We start from the raw sequence: 18,172 nt of genomic DNA, 5'->3' as shown, positions 1-18,172 counted from the left end.
TTTGTACTTATCTGTTAGTCATCCTGGCGAGTTATGATAATTACTGTTATGCTACAGAAAGTCCTTTACAACTTGACTTACTGTAGTTTTTCTCTTACTGCTATAAACTAGATATAAAAATTGGTTTTAATGTTATTTATGTTTTTAATTCAGAAATTAAACTTTGTTTTGTTTTACCTTAACTTCCTTTTATGAATTTTAATAATTTTACTTTAATTTTAACTATTTATTGGATGTTTGGTGCAAATAGCCTAGTTGCTTTCCATCATAAAATGCCAAACCAACCAACCAACCAACCAATATTGAGAGCCATTAGTAGGTTGATATATTCACTCTATTAGAGAATACACAGTAGAAAATCGTTTGAGCTTAGATGAATGAATTAGAATATAAACTTGTTGCATATGATCTTTCACAAAAGATCAAACTACAAGAAGTTGATGAAATTATGATTTTGTTTGTTATGGTTTCTGTAGATTTGGAATAGTTTACATATTGCAGTAGAAAAGGTCAAACTGGTGTAGAGTTGAGTGATTTAATCATGTTATCATACCTACAAACAGCAGTTACACTGATTAATATTATGTAAAACTGATCATTTGATCAGAGATCAGGTTTCCAGTTATTACTATTGTTGATTATTTGAACTATCCAGTGATCAAAATATTGTCACCAAACTTAATTATTCTATCTTTGTTGTGACTAAACTACTAAGGCTGTGTGCTATTTTTGGACTAACTAGAGGGAGACAACTGACTGGTAGGTCCACTGCCAACTGTTTTATTTATTTTGCTTGTATGTACAATGGTTTGAGGAACACTGTGTTATTCAACAAATTGATTATAAATACCACTAATTGTCTGCCACTAGTCTAACACAATATCTCAGGAAGACAATTTCTGCATTTGAAAGGTTCTAAAAGAAAATTTCTAACTGAATACCAGCCTAAATGGACTTAGAATTTTGATGAACCATCCATATTGGATCCTACCTTTGAAGTAGCAGATGGGTTCCTTACACAACAGCAAATAATATTAGTAATTTTGGATGGAGATGTTAAGAGCTGGCTCTTAATAGCTTGAGGTGGAACAGTGGAGCTCTTAAACTTACTTCTGAACTTGTAATGCTTGTTAATATTTTGAAGGTTATATTCAGTCGCCACAAAAAAAGTTACTGTATCATTGTTGTTCTGGATTTATTTGGTGATGAGCTGTCAAGTGTAAATTCAATCTTTAAATATTCATTTCATCCAAACTATTGCTACATATTCAGTCAAGGTATGAAGACAAAGATGGTGGTCACTCTTATCTTCTTTCTTGTTCACAAGGTTGTGTGTAAAGAATTTTAAAACTGACAAGGATAAGTGATAAAGGTAAACAAATTTCAGTTCTAAGCAAACCTTCTATTCAAATTAGTTCTACAGAAAGTGCTACGAATAAGTTAGATATTAAAACATCCAGCTTGGTAGTATTTGAGGTTGATATTGACTGACCACTGTAAATGTTATTTGTTCTTGGACGAAAGATGTTGATCTGTTTTCATTTTTAGAAAACCTCATGATATTGACTGACCACTGTAAATGTTATTTGTTCTTGGATGAAAGATGTTGATCTGTTTTCATTTTTAGAAAACCTCATGATATTGACTGACCACTGTAAATGTTATTTGTTCTTGGATGAAAGATGTTGATCTGTTTTCATTTTTAGAAAACCTCATGATATTGACTGACCACTGTAAATGTTATTTGTTCTTGGATGAAAGATGTTGATCTGTTTTCATTTTTAGAAAACCTCATGATATTGACTGACCACTGTAAATGTTATTTGTTCTTGGATGAAAGATGTTGATCTGTTTTCATTTTTAGAAAACCTCATGATATTGACTGACCACTGTAAATGTTATTTGTTCTTGGATGAAAGATGTTGATCTGTTTTCATTTTTAGAAAACCTCATGATATTGACTGACCACTGTAAATGTTATTTGTTCTTGGATGAAAGATGTTGGTCTGTTTCAATTTTTAGAAAACCTCAAAGAAATTGACTGACCACTGTAAATGTTGCAGTTCTTGGATGAAAGGTTGATCTGTGTTTGTATTGTCAGTGGGTGGACTTTCACTGTAAGTAGCTTTATGATTAAGATGAAGATGTGATCATACAGCTTAGATCCTCAGATATTCACATTTAGCAACAAGCATCAAGAGCAAGTGTGCATACAGCTGATGATCTGTTCACATTTAGCAACAAGCATCAAGAGCAAGTTTGCTACAGCTGATCCTGCTTCACATTTAGCAACAAGCATCTGAGCAAGTGCATACAGCTGATCCACTTTCACATTTAGCAACAAGCATCAAGAGCAAGTGTGCATACAGCTGATCCCGCGTTCACATTTAGCAACAAGCATCAAGAGCAAGTGTGCATACAGCTGATCCCGCATTCACATTTAGCAACAAGCATCAAGAGCAAGTGTGCATACAGCTGATCCCGCGTTCACATTTAGCAACAAGCATCAAGAGCAAGTGTGCATACAGCTGATCCCGCATTCACATTTAGCAACAAGCATCAAGAGCAAGTGTGCATACAGCTGATCCCGCGTTCACATTTAGCAACAAGCATCAAGAGCAAGTGTGCATACAGCTGATCCCGCGTTCACATTTAGCAACAAGCATCAAGAGCAAGTGTGCATACAGCTGATCCCGCGTTCACATTTAGCAACAAGCATCAAGAGCAAGTGTGCATACAGCTGATCCCGCGTTCACATTTAGCAACAAGCATCAAGACAAGTGTGCATACAGCTGATCCCGCGTTCACATTTAGCAACAAGCATCAAGAGCAAGTGTGCATACAGCTGATCCCGCGTTCACATTTAGCAACAAGCATTAAGACAGGTGTGCTTGCAAACAATCTCAAATTTACGTTTAATAGTGTTTTATGGTAGGGGTGCTTCCAGTCCAACCTACATACAAAAAGAATAGAAGTGTACTTTATACATAACTGATACTTATGGTTAGATTGTTTCTATTTACTGTTAAAACTCTTAGATGTAGATTTACATACAGCTTTGTATATTCAACATATTTTGAATAATGTTACATTATTCTTATTACTTTATTATATTACTAGCCACAAATAAAACAGTATAATCTTAAATGTGTTGTATGATCTTACACATAGGGTTAATTGTGATGTGTTGTAGTTGTGGGGACAGTTATTGTATCTTTGGAATGATATTTAAATGCTCTTTTGTTGCTGCATTAAACCATACAGAACATGGTGCTAAATATTACCTTGTTGAATGTTATCAGAATTACTGTATAATACAATAATTGTCTATTTTGCTTTTCTTAAACTATTTGAAATAGCCCGAGAAGCTGCTGTTTGGGAGATGGAAGAACGCCACCTACATGAAAAACACCAATTAGCCAAAAGACAACTTAAAGATATCTTCTTTCTTCAAAGGCATCAAATGCTGATACGTCACGAGAAGGTAATCAATCACTTAGGCCTTGTGCAATTTATAAAGTTTCCAAACAAGAACTTGTAAACATATATTTTATAAGAACAAGAGTAAAGGAAAATAGTAATCTACTTTTTATTCCAAAATGTTCATTAGGTGTAACTTGTTTATATTAAAAAGTTAGAATCGTATTATCACATTGAAAGATTGTACCCTGTTTATGGAATGTTATGAACACTTTGAAAGTTCTAGCCTGTCTACTGTTTGGAATTTTGTTTATTTTCAAAGAAATGCTGTAGAAAATTATAATTATCTGATTTATAACTTTGTGAAAAAATTCAACTGAAGGTAAATTATTTGAAGACAATTTCCTGTCATATCTGCTACTTATGAGACTCATGAGTTTGACATTCCTGTGTAGTTTCATTGCTGCCACAGTGGAGTTATTTGTATGGTTTATGGTTACTTTGTATAGTTTCATTACTGTCACACATGTTTGTTGTTTCAATTAATAGATGCTCTCTTAATTTTGTACCTAAGTAATTTTACTTTACATGTGACTTCATTCTTAATGTTTTTATAATGTGGTTTGATTGTTTTACAAAAAACATTATATGAAAATGAAAGTTTTTTTTTTCTTCATGACACAATGATTTATATTTGATTGTTATATACTGTTCTTACTTATAAACTACATACTAAAGATACCTTCTGTTTAATAATTGTAACCTAACATTTATGAAATGGAGTATTGAATTTTTTTTCTTTTTAGCATTAAAATCTTTGTTGTTTTAGGAATTAGAACAGATAAAAAGAATGAATTCTCACAAGGAAGATGAACTTTTAAAAAGACAGGCTGTGGAAAAGAAACAGTTACCTAAGCGTATCCGAACAGAAATGAAAACTAGAGAACTTATGTTCAGAGAGAGCTTGCGAATAAGCATGGTTTCTCATCCTGATTCTCCTAATGGAGAAAGAAACAAAATACGCAAGGTTGGTGAATTTATTTCATGAAAAAGTCTTTCTCTTAAACCTCCATCAAGAAGGTTTAGAATCTTTTCGGTTATGCCAAAAAATTTTCTGAATGTGTGATAACCATGGTTGGGTTCAACCCTTTAGGTACATACTTTTATTTAGGTTTATCACAGTCAAAATCATTGTCAGATAATTTAGGTTCATTGTCAGCTTTTATAAGTTCAGTTATGTCTTGAAGTGTGAAAACACTGTAGGGACTTAATGCTATCTTGAGGCTGCTATCTCATAAACGCAAGTTTTCAACTGCAAGTATTATCAATATTTTGAATTGCTATGCTTGATATAAGTTGTCAGCTGAGATGTCGTCTGTATGTATTAGACCTTGTATATTGATTTTGTGTACTCAGTTCACATTTCTAGAAGAAATGTCAGTTTACATTATGAGCACACCTAAGAAGTTAAGCTAAATATTTTGAATAACTCATTCTGTAATGATGATGTGTGTGAAATTCATCTATTTGCTCTCCAAGTTCTTTTATTGGAGTGAACTTTTGAATGGTTCCAAATTGAAAGTTAGCTCAAATAAAATAACTTAGATCCATATATATATATATTTGAAAATGGTGTAAACATATTTTAAAAAATTTCATTCTAATTTGTGTATCCTTAATTCAGGTTTTTACTTAACTGTACGAAAATGTTAAAATAAGGTTGATCCGCAAGATTACTGTTTTCTTGTTCATTATCTAGTTAAGTTATGGTTTATGATGTTAACCATATTAACTTCTTATTTGAAGCTCAAATACCTGTTTTAGTAACAAAGATGTTTGCCATTTTCAGAGCTTTGAGAATATAGTATCATTACAGATATGGGTGATTTTTTGTTTTCTTTATTCTTTTAATTATAAAGTTTACAGATGTTATGGTTTCTGTTGTAAGATACAGAGAGGCTCAAGAACATTGATTTAACATTTCTGGTAATATTTTCACTTAAGCCAAATCAATTGCTTTAGAATTCAGTTGGCCAGCTAAACTATTTTATAGTATATGTATTAGTTATTTTTATCTCAGTATTGTCCATATGTAATTCACTTGCACCATTGCACCAGCTAATCATCACACAGGTGTGTTCAGTTAGGTTAGAGAACACCCTTTGACAAGATAAATTATTCTCCTTACCTTTTACAAACTGTTAATCTCACTCTAACATATCAACCAATGGGCTCCAATGACAATTAACTTTGTATTTTCTAACTTTTTTACTATTTTCATTTCATCTGGTTGCCAGTCTTTTAACATCTGTCACTTAGGTTTTCTAAAACTCTCCATAGCCTCATTATTAGTGAGTTCCAAACACAGTTTCTGATAAACTCAACATGTGACTTACAAACACAATTAATAATACCGTGTACTCTAAACAGTCTTTTACATCTGACGTTGAAATGTTGGTTTTTTACACCAGCAGCTGTATTAACTTTTAATCATACTGCAACAGGTCACAGGTCATGTCATTATGCTTGTTGACTTGCTTTCAAAGTTTTATTGAACTACTATATTATAAATTTATGTCAATAAGTTTGGTGTCAAATTGTAGGTTATAATTCAAATTTTAGTATTATATATTGGTTAATTTATAAGTAAGTATTAAAAGAATATAACTAAATGTTGATTTTTGTTTATCACGTGGTATATTGAATTCAGCAGTGGTTGAAATTAAGTGTTGGTGTTGTCAAAATACCACATCTATAGGTTCATGTCAATTGGGGACTCATATTTACTTATACTGACAAGTTAGAATATAAAATAAGAACCTTATATCTCTATTTTGTTTAAATATGGCTTATGCACTAACTCAAATACATTGACCCAACTTATCTCTTTCCATTTTTCAAAATGGTCCCTTAAATACACGTACTTTAACATATGACACATGAATAACCTGTCAAAAGCTCAGAATGTCCCCCATTTGCTTTATTAGCAATTTTAAAGTGCTAGGGAGTTGCTTTGTTCTTTCAATCTAAGATTTCAAGCAGGTAGGTTGTGTCTTAAATCTGTTTGAAATTACATATTTGTTTAGAAAAAATACAGCTTAGTTGTTAAGTTTGTTAAAGTATAATGCAATATTATGGTCTTGATAAAGTAATTTATGATTTTTGTTTTATTTCAAATGTACACAAAACTAAATTCAATTTACATTCTGCATTTGCAAAATTTGAAAAGGCTGGCAACATATGGCAAGCAACAAATAAGTAAATAAGTCATCATAACTTGAACATATTGTTTGATCTACTTATTTACTGTTTTAACTTTTTAAAAGAATAAGTTTAGAAACTTATTTGTGAATAGTACTAATCAGTATACAAGTAATTTATAATAATTGAAATGTGACTATACCAAATACTAGTCTACTAAAATACAGCTAAGAAAAGTCACTTTGTAAAGGCTAAAGGCCGATTTTATATTAAAGGGTATAGTAACATGAGTTCACATGCACCTTGTCACTGCAGCTTTTATAATGTTAGTCAGACAGGACTGGATGGCAAATATAATAAAAATAATAGATTTATATAAATGTGTAATGTTATGAGATTTAAGCTATTTAGACTTAAAGCTTGTGTTTTCATGTTATCATTTGTAATTTTTCTAGAAGCAAAAAAGCATAATTTGAATATTTTTCTTAATCTGATATGGTGGTTACAAGGTTAGTCAAATTGACAGGCCCTTTTTAGTTAGGGTAGAGTAAATAACAGAAAAATATAAAGAAATAAAGTTTTGTTGACAAATAATGTTTGAAATGTATTTAGAAGGTTTTAGAAATTGCACAATACTTGAGATATCTGGGACAGAGAATAGGTTTTTTAATCATGACATTAAAATCACTTTATGCTCACACAAGTAGACTCTATTTTCACAAAAGTAAGCCTACCAAATTTGGTAAAGGTATATGTACCGCATCAAAATTTATAGTGTAAATATTTTTATTATATTGAGTCTGTTAAGAAAGGGTTAGTGAATATCTAAAACTGAAATGTTGATTTTACATCAGCAGCTGTATTAACCTTTAAAGCATAAAGTAATATTTGATGTTACACCAAAATATTAAGGAAAATGAAGTATTGGAGATAGCAATGACACCACGTAATATGTAAATGTTTAAAGTATTGACAAAAATCTCAGCCATAAGTACTTAACTTTTTTCCAATAATGCCAAAGGTGTTTTAACTTAAACCACATTTACAGAATTCTTTAGGTTATAAAAGAAAATCCATTAAATTTATAATTAACTTATAAAATCAAATTTTTGTATGTTATAAACAAAGTGTTCCACCATTTTTAAAGTTTAGTATCTTGTTCACATCCAGTTCCTGTAAAATCGTGCTACATGTACTGGAGCCTTGGTTATGTTACAAGTGTGACAGTCAAATCTCATTATTTGATTGAAGCAGCTCAAGAATTAATGGTGGACTGGTTTAATCCCTTTTAGTCTATCATTTCAAATTAGAGGCGGTGAGAACAGAAACCTCTTGTGTAGTATTTGTAGAAATATCTCGAACAAATTGTACTTATGAAAACACCATTGATTTTAGTCTTCACTTAATGCATACATTGTTTTCTTTCTGGTAAGAGAAAAGTATGTCAGAGTATTTTAATAGTTTTGAGTTTGTACATGGTATTTGTATGTTTAATTGTAAAGTGAGTGTGTCTAACATTCTTTTTTAAATAATACTTACATTTATGGGTTTGTCTTTAAAAATGTTTTCATATACCTAAAGATGTTGTTAATTTATTTCTTTATTTACCTATCTATATTGCACAGTGAGTTTGAGAACCAAAAGAATTTCCAGAATGTATTTAGGTCTGTTTCTCATGCAGAAGTTTGTCCTGCACGTGAGTGTTACTATTTAGGTCTGTCTCTCATGCAGAAGTTTGTCCTGCACATGAGTGTTACTATTTAGGTCTGTCTCTCATTGAGAAGTTTGTCCTGCACGTGAGTGTTACTATTTAGGTCTGTCTCTCATGCAGAAGTTTGTCCTGCACTATTTAGGTCTGTCTCTCAGCAGAAGTTTGTCCTGCACGTGAGTGTTACTATTTAGGTCTGTCTCTCATGCAGAAGTTTGTCCTGCACGTGAGTGTTACTATTTAGGTCTGTCTCTCATGCAGAAGTTTGTCCTGCACATGAGTGTTACTATTTAGGTCTGTCTCTCATGCAGAAGTTTGTCCTGCACGTGAGTGTTACTATTTAGGTCTGTCTCTCATGCAGAAGTTTGTCCTGCACATGTTACTATTTAGGTCTGTTCATCCTGCACGTGTTTTAACTTTAATTTAAATGTAATTTCTCTTTCTTATATTTCTTAGATGTCATATTTGAAAAACTTTAAATATAAAAGACAGGAAGGAAATCATAAGACATTGTGTTAGTGGTCTTAATACTGACTGTGTACCTAAACTGTAGTAAATATTTAAACTGTATACTAAATACTCCAAACTTTATTTTCAGAGAACTAATAGAATAAAACTATGAATTATTGTTGTGTGAAATTTAACTGTCAGGCAGATAGTTATTTTAGGGTTATATACCACAGAGTACTCTTCTACCTTTTGTTCTCTATCAGCACTAATTGTATCTACAGGTTGACTATTGGTGTAGCAGGTCTATGTTTTCTGACAACATCTCAAGATGTAATAATGTACTGTAGTGAACAGCTTACTACGTTTATCTTGTGAGTTTCGAGCCATGATAAGTCAATTTCATATCCATCCAAGAACTACCTCTTCCAGAAGGTGTATATATCTTAAGACTGATTTTTAGCATATCTTACAAATGAATGTCATTGGTTGATTTGGAAAGTGCCAGAAATTTTCTGAAGCTGATTTGGGATGATCTATAGTATAGGAATGTAGCTGAATTATGTTTCAACTGTTTGAAGTGAGGAGAGCTTAGGGTAAACCATCTTGACTTCCTGTTTCAACTGGTTGAAGTGAGGAGAGCTTGGGGTAAACCATCTTGACTTCCTGTTTCAACTGATTGAAGTGAGGAGAGCTTGGGGCAAACCATCTTGACTTCCTGTTTCAACTGATTGAAGTGAGGAGAGCTTGGGATAAACTATCTTGACTTCCTGTTTCAACTGATTGAAGTGAGGAGAGCTTGGGATAAACTATCTTGACTTCCTGTTTCAACTGATTGAAGTGAGGAGAGCTTGGGATAAATCATTTGTGACTTCCTGTTGAAAACTCCAGTACAGATTCCTATTTGAAATAAACTTGTAAATTTTATGAAAATAGTTATCCCTATGTCTCCCTTCCGAGTTGCTAAACTTACTATGTGTAACTGTGATCTGATTGGTTTGTTTAAACTTATAAAAAAATAAATAAATTCTGTTCAATCAATTATAAGTTGAATATGTTCACAATAAATAAGAAGTGAAAAATATGTGGTTGTGATATTTTAAAATATCTTTATAATTGCATAGTTTATATTATCAAATATAAAATTCACTGATTAATGTTCTTTGAAAAGCAAAGAGACATATTGTTTGTATTGTTTGACATTTGAATATTAGGTCAAAGTTCTTTAAATTATTCCAGTTCCAAGAGGGAGAAAAGAAGCGATACAAGGCAGAGCAGCAACGTCAAGAACTCAAGCATAAGAGACAGTTTGAGGAGCTAAGAGCATCGTGCGAGTCTGCCATTAAAGAACTAGAACAACTTCAGGTAATAAGTCTGTTGTCGCTTTCTGGAAGCACCATTACTGCTTCACATTGTCAGGTGTTTGGTTCTCAGTGGTTTTGTTAATGCTATATTGTACATAAATGCCACCAAAATTGTGACACATTTTGCTTTGGTTTTTTCTATATCACCTTATCTATGGCTTCAAACATTGGCATTGTTCTTATTTTGATACTTTAAAAATTACACTAAATAAATGATAAACTTATTATAATTGTAATCTATATATTTTGAAATTTGGTAGCAGTTAAAGGAAAATGTGAAAAGATTTTTCAGTGCTATATTTCTGTGTATCTTACTTAGCAATTCTAATTTTTTGACTGTGTATAAATGTAGGTTTATATTTGCTGTCATCTCTTGATAAAATAATTGTTGCACCTTTTTGTGATGTCACTGTGCATGATTTGAATGGTTACTATGTGAAAATAGCTTTCAAAATAACTACACATTAAATTTAAATATCTCTAGATAGTGTTTGTTATAAACAATTTGTCATTTTATAATGTATGATTTCATGGGTAAGTGACAAGTTGGAGTTTTTGTAGATATGAACAAAGGAATTGTGGACAAACCACAGATCTGAGAATGCCTTGTAGTTCCTTGACATTAATTGTACTCCCTTAAATGTTTTCATCTTAACTTGTATCTGTTTCAAAAAATACAGAAATTCCATGAACTGAACAACTGAGCTCATTAAGTAATATGTTCTGGTGAATCCAGTCTGTATTTATTGAATATTACTGCTCAGTTTATTGGTAACAGAGAATACATGTAAATGAAGGAACTTATTAAAAATAAACTATTTATTAAATGGAAATTGGATATAACAAAGTGAAAGGCTGTGACCTGTGTCTCTGTTAGATCTTAACCAGTATTTTATGATTCATAGCTGCAACTGGGAAAATAAACTATCAAAAAATGTTAACCAGTCTAATTAATTAATACACACACACACACACACACACACACACACACGCACGCACACAAAACATTATGATTAACAGTAAAGTTAATTAAATTCCAAAAGAAAAGATTATTATTTTCAGTATATTTTTTTATTTCTTCCAAATGGTGCCTTGCAACAAAATTTTGGTAAATTTATAGCATTAAAATTTAATGAAATACTAAAGCAAAGTATATGTCTTATTTCTTTTTTGGACAAAACTGTATACTTCTGGAAGGTTTGACTGAGGTTCTTGCTATTTGGTTAAACACATCCACTCTGGACAAAATAGAGGGAAGCTCAGGAACAGCCTCTCTGGTTTGGAAAGGGTTAATTAACATTATAATATTGAAGTTCATTGGTAAATGTCAATATAACTGATAACCATTGTACTTGCAATCAGTTTGTTGGTAAATAGATTATTTGCTGTTTATGTTATTGGGAAATGTAATTGCAAATTCATAATTTGAAATATTGTTTTCTTCATAGTTTGACTTGTGTATAAGCTAACTTATTTCATTTTGCTGGCCATGGGGGGCTTTATAATATGATGGTTAGAAGAGTTGACCAGGTGTTCAGGGTGCTCGATTGGCAATGTGCGAGTTGTGGGTTCAAATCCCCATCACACCAAACATTCTTGTCTTTCAGCTGTGGGGGTGTTATATTGTGACAATTAATCCCATTGTTCACTAGTAAAAGAGTATCCCAAGAGTTGGCGGTGGATGGTGATGAGCAGCTGCCTTCCCTCTAGCCTTACACTGCTATGAGCAGCTGCCTTCCCTCTAGCCTTACACTGCTAAGTCAGGGGTTACTAGTGTGGATAGCCCTTACATAGCTCTGTGCAAAATTCAAAACAAACAATTTCATTTTGTATTGTACCGTTTTCTTGTGTTTGGCATGATTTCTTACAGAACCTGCAATTTGTGGATCCAATGTGAGTATTCACTGTTCCTACATTTGTAAAGTATTGACTAACAAATAGTGGCTGCAGCAGACATACAGAATGTTGTATATATATCAGTGTTTGGTAATAGAATGTAAAGAAGGCTTATCTGTGACATACATCAGTATTTATAACAATATACAACAGATGTTCTTCAATAGAGTACTTGTACTGATCACTAACTGCTTTATGAACTTAGAAGTTTGCTATAAATCAAGATCTTACCAATCAGTAACAACGCAGAAACATTAGTGAATTTGTAAGATATTGGTAGCTCCCAACGAAGCTGTAATAACAAAGTATTGAGCTAATAAAGTTACCTTTTGGAAGTGTAGGTGGCTATTTTGTTTGAAACACTGTTCTTTTAGTGTAGAAATGATAGCTTAAAGTGAACAGTAATGCTGTGGATTCTTTTACAAATTATTCTTTATAGTAAGTAGTAGATACTATAGACAGTGTTGTTATTTTGTTATATAACCAAGTACTTAAGATTAGGTTGTGACATTTTAAGTATCAGTGTCAGTAGTCAGACATAATAATTTACATTTAATTATTAATTACCTAGATTTCTTAATATATTAATATTTTTTTAAGTTAAATGTTCCAGCTGCTAATTCACTGCTGTTCTTGCAGAAGTCCTGAGAAGGACTATGAGTTGGTAGGGACTGACATGTTGTCCTGGGTCATGTTGTTGTAAAAAGTTGTGTGCTATCTGCTCTTCCACATCCTCAACATACAGCCCACCAGATTATTGAACATCTTGATTCCTCATGTAATGAATCTGTAGGTACTGAGTACCTTAACAGTATTATACATTTGTATCTCTGAACAGCTGGTATGGGTATCAATAAAATAGATGCATTTTTATTTCAAGTGGGTTTCTCGTCATCAAATATTTTACAGACTTTCTGAAACTGGTTGAACCTTGATACAACTAGAAATCATTCGTGAAGATGATTTATTTTAAAAGACAGTAGATGATGAAACCAGTCTTTGTAACAAGTCATCTGCAAACCCTGTCGCCACATATAGCCCTTCTAGGGCTTTGACCCCATATTAACAGCCCAAACATTGGATGTACATAAATATTCATTATATGGTGGTAAAACAAATAAATTGGTTGCTAACTGATAGACTTAAATGTTAAAAGATGTAATACTTGAAAATGTTTTGCTGTAAGTAGTGTAGAAAACAGATCAGTTATTTTTCTCTTGATGTAGTTTTGTGTACGACATCTTTAAGTACAGCTATTTCTGTTTTCTTCAGAATGAGAAAAGAAAGATGCTAATGGAACACGAAACTGCTAAACTGAAACAGCTGGAGGAAGAACACACTATTGAGTTGAGAGATTGGAAGAACAACCTGAAACCCCGTAAACAGGTAACAGAAACAGTGGTATTGAATATAGTTTCTTCTCTTGTTTTGTTAAAAACGATTCTTAACATTCACTAAAAGTCTTTTAATGCAATGTTTATGAACATTGGTTGTATCCTGTTACTGTTTTTAACAAAACTGTATTCCGTGGACTACAACTGTGAATAGAACATAATTATTTATGGTGCTTTTAATGTGAGAGATGGAGGTATGTGTTAATTGTTTTTTATACACTAGCGAGTTGACTGAATGTGTTTGGTGATTCAGTTAAAGTTACAACTGAGAGCAATGAACTATCTTGTTGACCACTCAACTTAGTCAAATAAAACATTTCTACACAAAAAGCCATACTGCATATTGAAAGTATTTATGAACAAACAGTGACTAAGTGATCTAGTAACTGTGTGTGATAGTTCCATGGTATATTTGAGTTAAAGACCACTTAAATATAGAAAACTAATATATTCAGACTGTGTACTGGTTACTCATATCTTTAAATAATAACTCTCTCTTTACTATTAAAGAAACTTGAAGAAGATTTCCTCAAACAGCAAGAAGAACAAGAAAAGTTCTATGGGACTAGTACCTTCCTGCACGAGTATGTAGACAACAAGGAGTGCATGGTATCTCGTAGTTATAGTGTTTCAGGATCGGAGCCTTTATTCACACCGGTATACCAGTAGATTACTGGTACACCTAATCTGTTGAAACTGGTAAAATACAACTAAGACCTCCATTTTCATGTTGTTTAACAAAAAAATAAATTTACTGATGGCACTGAAGTGTTCTTAAAACTGTTCTAATTCAGAAGACATGAACCTTAAATTCCTGCTTGTTTTTCCGAGATAATGTGTTACTTAATCGAAAAACCTGGTTATGGATTTTTTTACCTTGTGTACTTCAGAACTCTGCACTTATCTTGACTGAGGTAAAAGTATGAACTTTGAACTTGCTTCAGAATTTGTGCTACTGGTAACAAAAGACAGGTGTTCAAACTGTGTGGTTACACTGTGATGTTTAAGACAGGTGTTCAAACTGTGTGGTTACACTGTGATGTTTAAGTTGTGCTACTGGTAACAAAAGACAGGTGTTCAAACTGTGTGGTTACACTGTGATGTTTAAGACAGGTGTTCAAACTGTGTGGTTACACTGTGATGTTTAAGAATTTCAGAAGTAAATTTATGTTTTCTTATACTTAGTGAAGGATAATGCAGTGATTTACATTTATGACCTAGTGTATATATGATTTGTATTATTTTAATTCCCTGCTTAGGTTTTAACTTGGGTACGTAAAATGTATGGTAGAGATTGTCCCAGATGATGTCTTTGCTAGGAATGATCTGATATAAATATATATATATACATAAAGAAGTATATACTATTTTGCTAGTGAGGATGTTTCTGGACCAATACTTCACTCTTATTTTTTGTGTGCAAGAAATGAGAGAATAAAATATTTCACAATGTGATTTTGGAACATGGAAATGTGTACTTTATTACAGTTAATGACGACAAAGTGCTTTTAGAGTACTTAACCTGTAGCAGGCATTTAGTTTTCCCCAGTTTTTTGTTTGTTTCTTGGGTGAACTAAATTTTAAATATTTGGTAATGTTTATAACATCATTGTAATGTATGCTTTGTTCCCATCTTTGAAAAAATTGCATTTACTTTCCATTTTATCTGTCATTCTAACCTTTTGAAATGTCTTCTTTAGCATAAAGTTATTGCATATATCCTTAGTTATTTTAAAATAATTATTTTTTTGTTTTCAGTTTAACACAGACATGTGTGACTGTGGATTTATTATGTTTTAGATTCTAATTTTGTATACTTTAATCCCATACTGTGTGATTAATAGTTTAGTAAGAATTCTAAGATGTATTGTTAGGTTGTATAAGCTTATATATTTGTAATATTTGGGATTTTCAAAATTGTAAGAAACATTTTCTGTGTGTACAATGATTGTAAAGATAAAACTGGCAGTTATAAATCAGTAGTTTCATAGGCTAATTTTGTTCTGCTGCTGTCAGAATGTGAAATGAAAAAGATTCTTAAACCACTGTGTCAAGCATGCAAAGTATCAGATTCAATTTAATAAATTCTAGGAAATATAACCTATATACTGTACATGTTTTTTAGGACAACTTTTAAGTATAGACAGCAGGCAGAGTCTATTTATGGTCTGATTCTTTTCAGTGTCATCTCTTCATATATACATGCCAAATATTGTTAAATGTCCCTAGATGTATTAACTCTGAGACTGGTTTATAATAAAATGATAAATCTCAGTGATTTTGTCATCTTCAGTGGAAGGTTTCAGCTTTAGAAACTGGTAATTTTGTATTTTTTAGCTTTACAAGATTCGTTGTCTGTATTTATTTCAGTCGTTACATAAAATGATTAGTTTCATTATTTTTTTTTTCTTTTAAATTATTTCAAGCATATTATTCTTTAGAGTTTTAGAGAGAAAAAAGTTTAACTTGGGGGTAAATACTCTTCCAAACTAGCGTCCGAGAGATATGGGGGATTGTTTTGATATTTGGAAACTTTGAGAAGAGTTCTGGGTCCTGGAAATGGGGCAAAAAGCAGGAAGGAAAAAAATCAACCAAGGACAATTTCAAAAATACATAAAAATAAATTTTACACTGACTAGTTTTTGTCACTGATAAATTGGGGGAACATTTTTGGAATATTAATTGAATGTACAAAACAAACATGTTTGTGTTTTGGAAGACTATTTACCTCTGTATCAGATATGCTGGTTACCAGATTCCTTGGTTAGTATGGTGCGTAGGAAGTCAAAAAACCTGCAAGGACTAAGTCTGTTGTGAAGAGGTTAAAATCTAAACAACAAGTTTATTTCTCTGTGCGAGGGTAATATTACAAGAGTTTTGTTTGGAGTTTTACAAGGTGAGTGTTTGTTGTGTCTGATGATTTATTTATCTGAATCTTTCAGTAGAAACAATCAATGAATATAATTGCTACAGTACAGCAGGTAACATTAGGTTTTAACAATCCAAATCTGTACAGTTAAATATATTGCTGTCACCATAACATGATTGGTCTATAATTGACAAGATACCTGTACCTGTTTAGCTTGGTTGGTTAGTACTGACCTATTGCAATGAAGAACCAAGTTTGTATCTTTATTAGATTACAGTGTGTTAAGTTTGGTTCACAATTAAGTTTTTAGTTTTCCTGTGTATAAATAGCTTCTTTGGAATAATGTTCTGTGTTTGTTTTTCTTACTCTATAACCAGCTACCACATAATTTCAGTGTTTTCACTAATAAAAGGACGGCATGCTTTTATTATTAGTTTTCACTTTATGTTATCTTGCATGCTTTTAATTGTTTCTTTTGTTGTATTTTTTACTTTGTTCTGATGTTTGGTTTTGTTGAATTAAAGTTAAATGTGTGTTTACCTTCTGTTGTATTAGAAATTTTATTTTTCTACATGTATGTGTAGAAGACAAGTGACTAGAAAAATGTTCTTGGCTGAGGTAACTGAACTTCAGCCCTGAGTAAGATGTAAAGCTGTTATTATCCAATAAACTGGCATGTTGTTTGAATGAGTGAGGGAGTGGATTACTTTCTGGGGTTCTCTTGTCTGTGTTTTATGACATATTGACTGTTTTTATCTTGTTTTTAGTTAAGTTTTTTCTCTTGGAGATACTTTCTTAAGGCTATTACTCCATATAATACTTTATAATATTTCATTTAAGAGGTTTTATTTTGTGTAACTCTTGCTTGTCAACTAAAACCACAAGTCTCTCAAGGCACATCCTTTGAATTGCTAAGCTTCCTGGTAAAGACAGGTTTCATTCTGTTAGTGATGGTTTTAACTGTGGTCTCAGTATATTACTTTCTCTGGATGCACTCTCCCAGTTTCTTCTTGATCAACACAAATTCCTGAAATTATTCTTAAGCTATTGTTTACCTTAGAAACATTGTACCCTGTTAGATGCTGTTTATCTTTTATTCTTGGATTTAATTAAGTTTATACATCACTTAATACTGTATTATCAGGAATCTGTTTCTTTTGCTTCAATCTGTTTTGTTTTTAATTTCTTCCTTGACTTTTCATAACTGTTCTTCATTTAAATGCATCATTTTTCTCTGCATGTAAATAAAGTAACAGAACTGATTCATGTCTAAGTTATTGCTCAAACAATATGATAAAATGATTTACTACAATGTTCAAGGTAGAATGTAATATTTTTATATGCAGTAAACTAAACATTTTCTTTAATTTAATTGTACAAGATTTATATAGAGACGTTTCTGCAGATAACATTTTGGTATGCATTAACAATCTGTCATCTGGAACATGATCACACCTGTTTCTTAACGGTCGTAACCCTTTAGTATTCAATCTGTCATCTGGAACATGATCACACCTGTTTCTTAACGGTCGTAACCCTTTAGTATTCTTTATCTGTTTATGTTTCCCATTTCATTTTATATCTTTTTGTAACAAAGGAACATGTGAAATAATATTTTAGTGAATTATGATTAAACATAATTTTCATGGGAAGAACTTAGTGCATTTCTTGGTTTTATTGCTAATAACAATTCAAGTGTTTCCATATTATGTAACAGCATGTAACAATTCAAGTGTTTTCATATTATGTAACAGCATGTAACAATTCAAGTGTTTCCATATTATGTAACAGCATGTAACAGTCTCCTAAAAGTTAAATTTGTGTGTTGGCGTACGTAAGGTTAATTTGTTTTTTCTAGCATTCCCACTGTGAT

The 18,172-nt window shown here is 31.9% G+C and overlaps 1 pseudogene across 1 annotated transcript in view; it reads left to right on the top strand.

The window, feature by feature from the left end:
- LOC143223789 (STE20-like serine/threonine-protein kinase) overlaps window positions 1–16,986 on the top strand; it is a 94,061-nt pseudogene extending 77,075 nt beyond the window's left edge. The window contains exons 19-23 of the transcript XR_013013074.1: window positions 3,360–3,484; window positions 4,250–4,447; window positions 10,016–10,141; window positions 13,309–13,422; window positions 13,941–16,986. The product of XR_013013074.1 is annotated as an STE20-like serine/threonine-protein kinase (transcript). The remainder of the gene's footprint in view (window positions 1–3,359; window positions 3,485–4,249; window positions 4,448–10,015; window positions 10,142–13,308; window positions 13,423–13,940) is intronic.
- Window positions 16,987–18,172: the final 1,186 nt, after the last annotated feature.

Source organism: Tachypleus tridentatus, chromosome 8 (assembly GCF_004210375.1).
Source record: "Tachypleus tridentatus isolate NWPU-2018 chromosome 8, ASM421037v1, whole genome shotgun sequence".
NCBI classification, from domain to species: domain Eukaryota; kingdom Metazoa; phylum Arthropoda; class Merostomata; order Xiphosura; family Limulidae; genus Tachypleus; species Tachypleus tridentatus.
The sequence above is the reverse complement of the archived record's forward strand: the minus strand, read 5'-3'. Positions and strand labels throughout refer to the sequence as shown.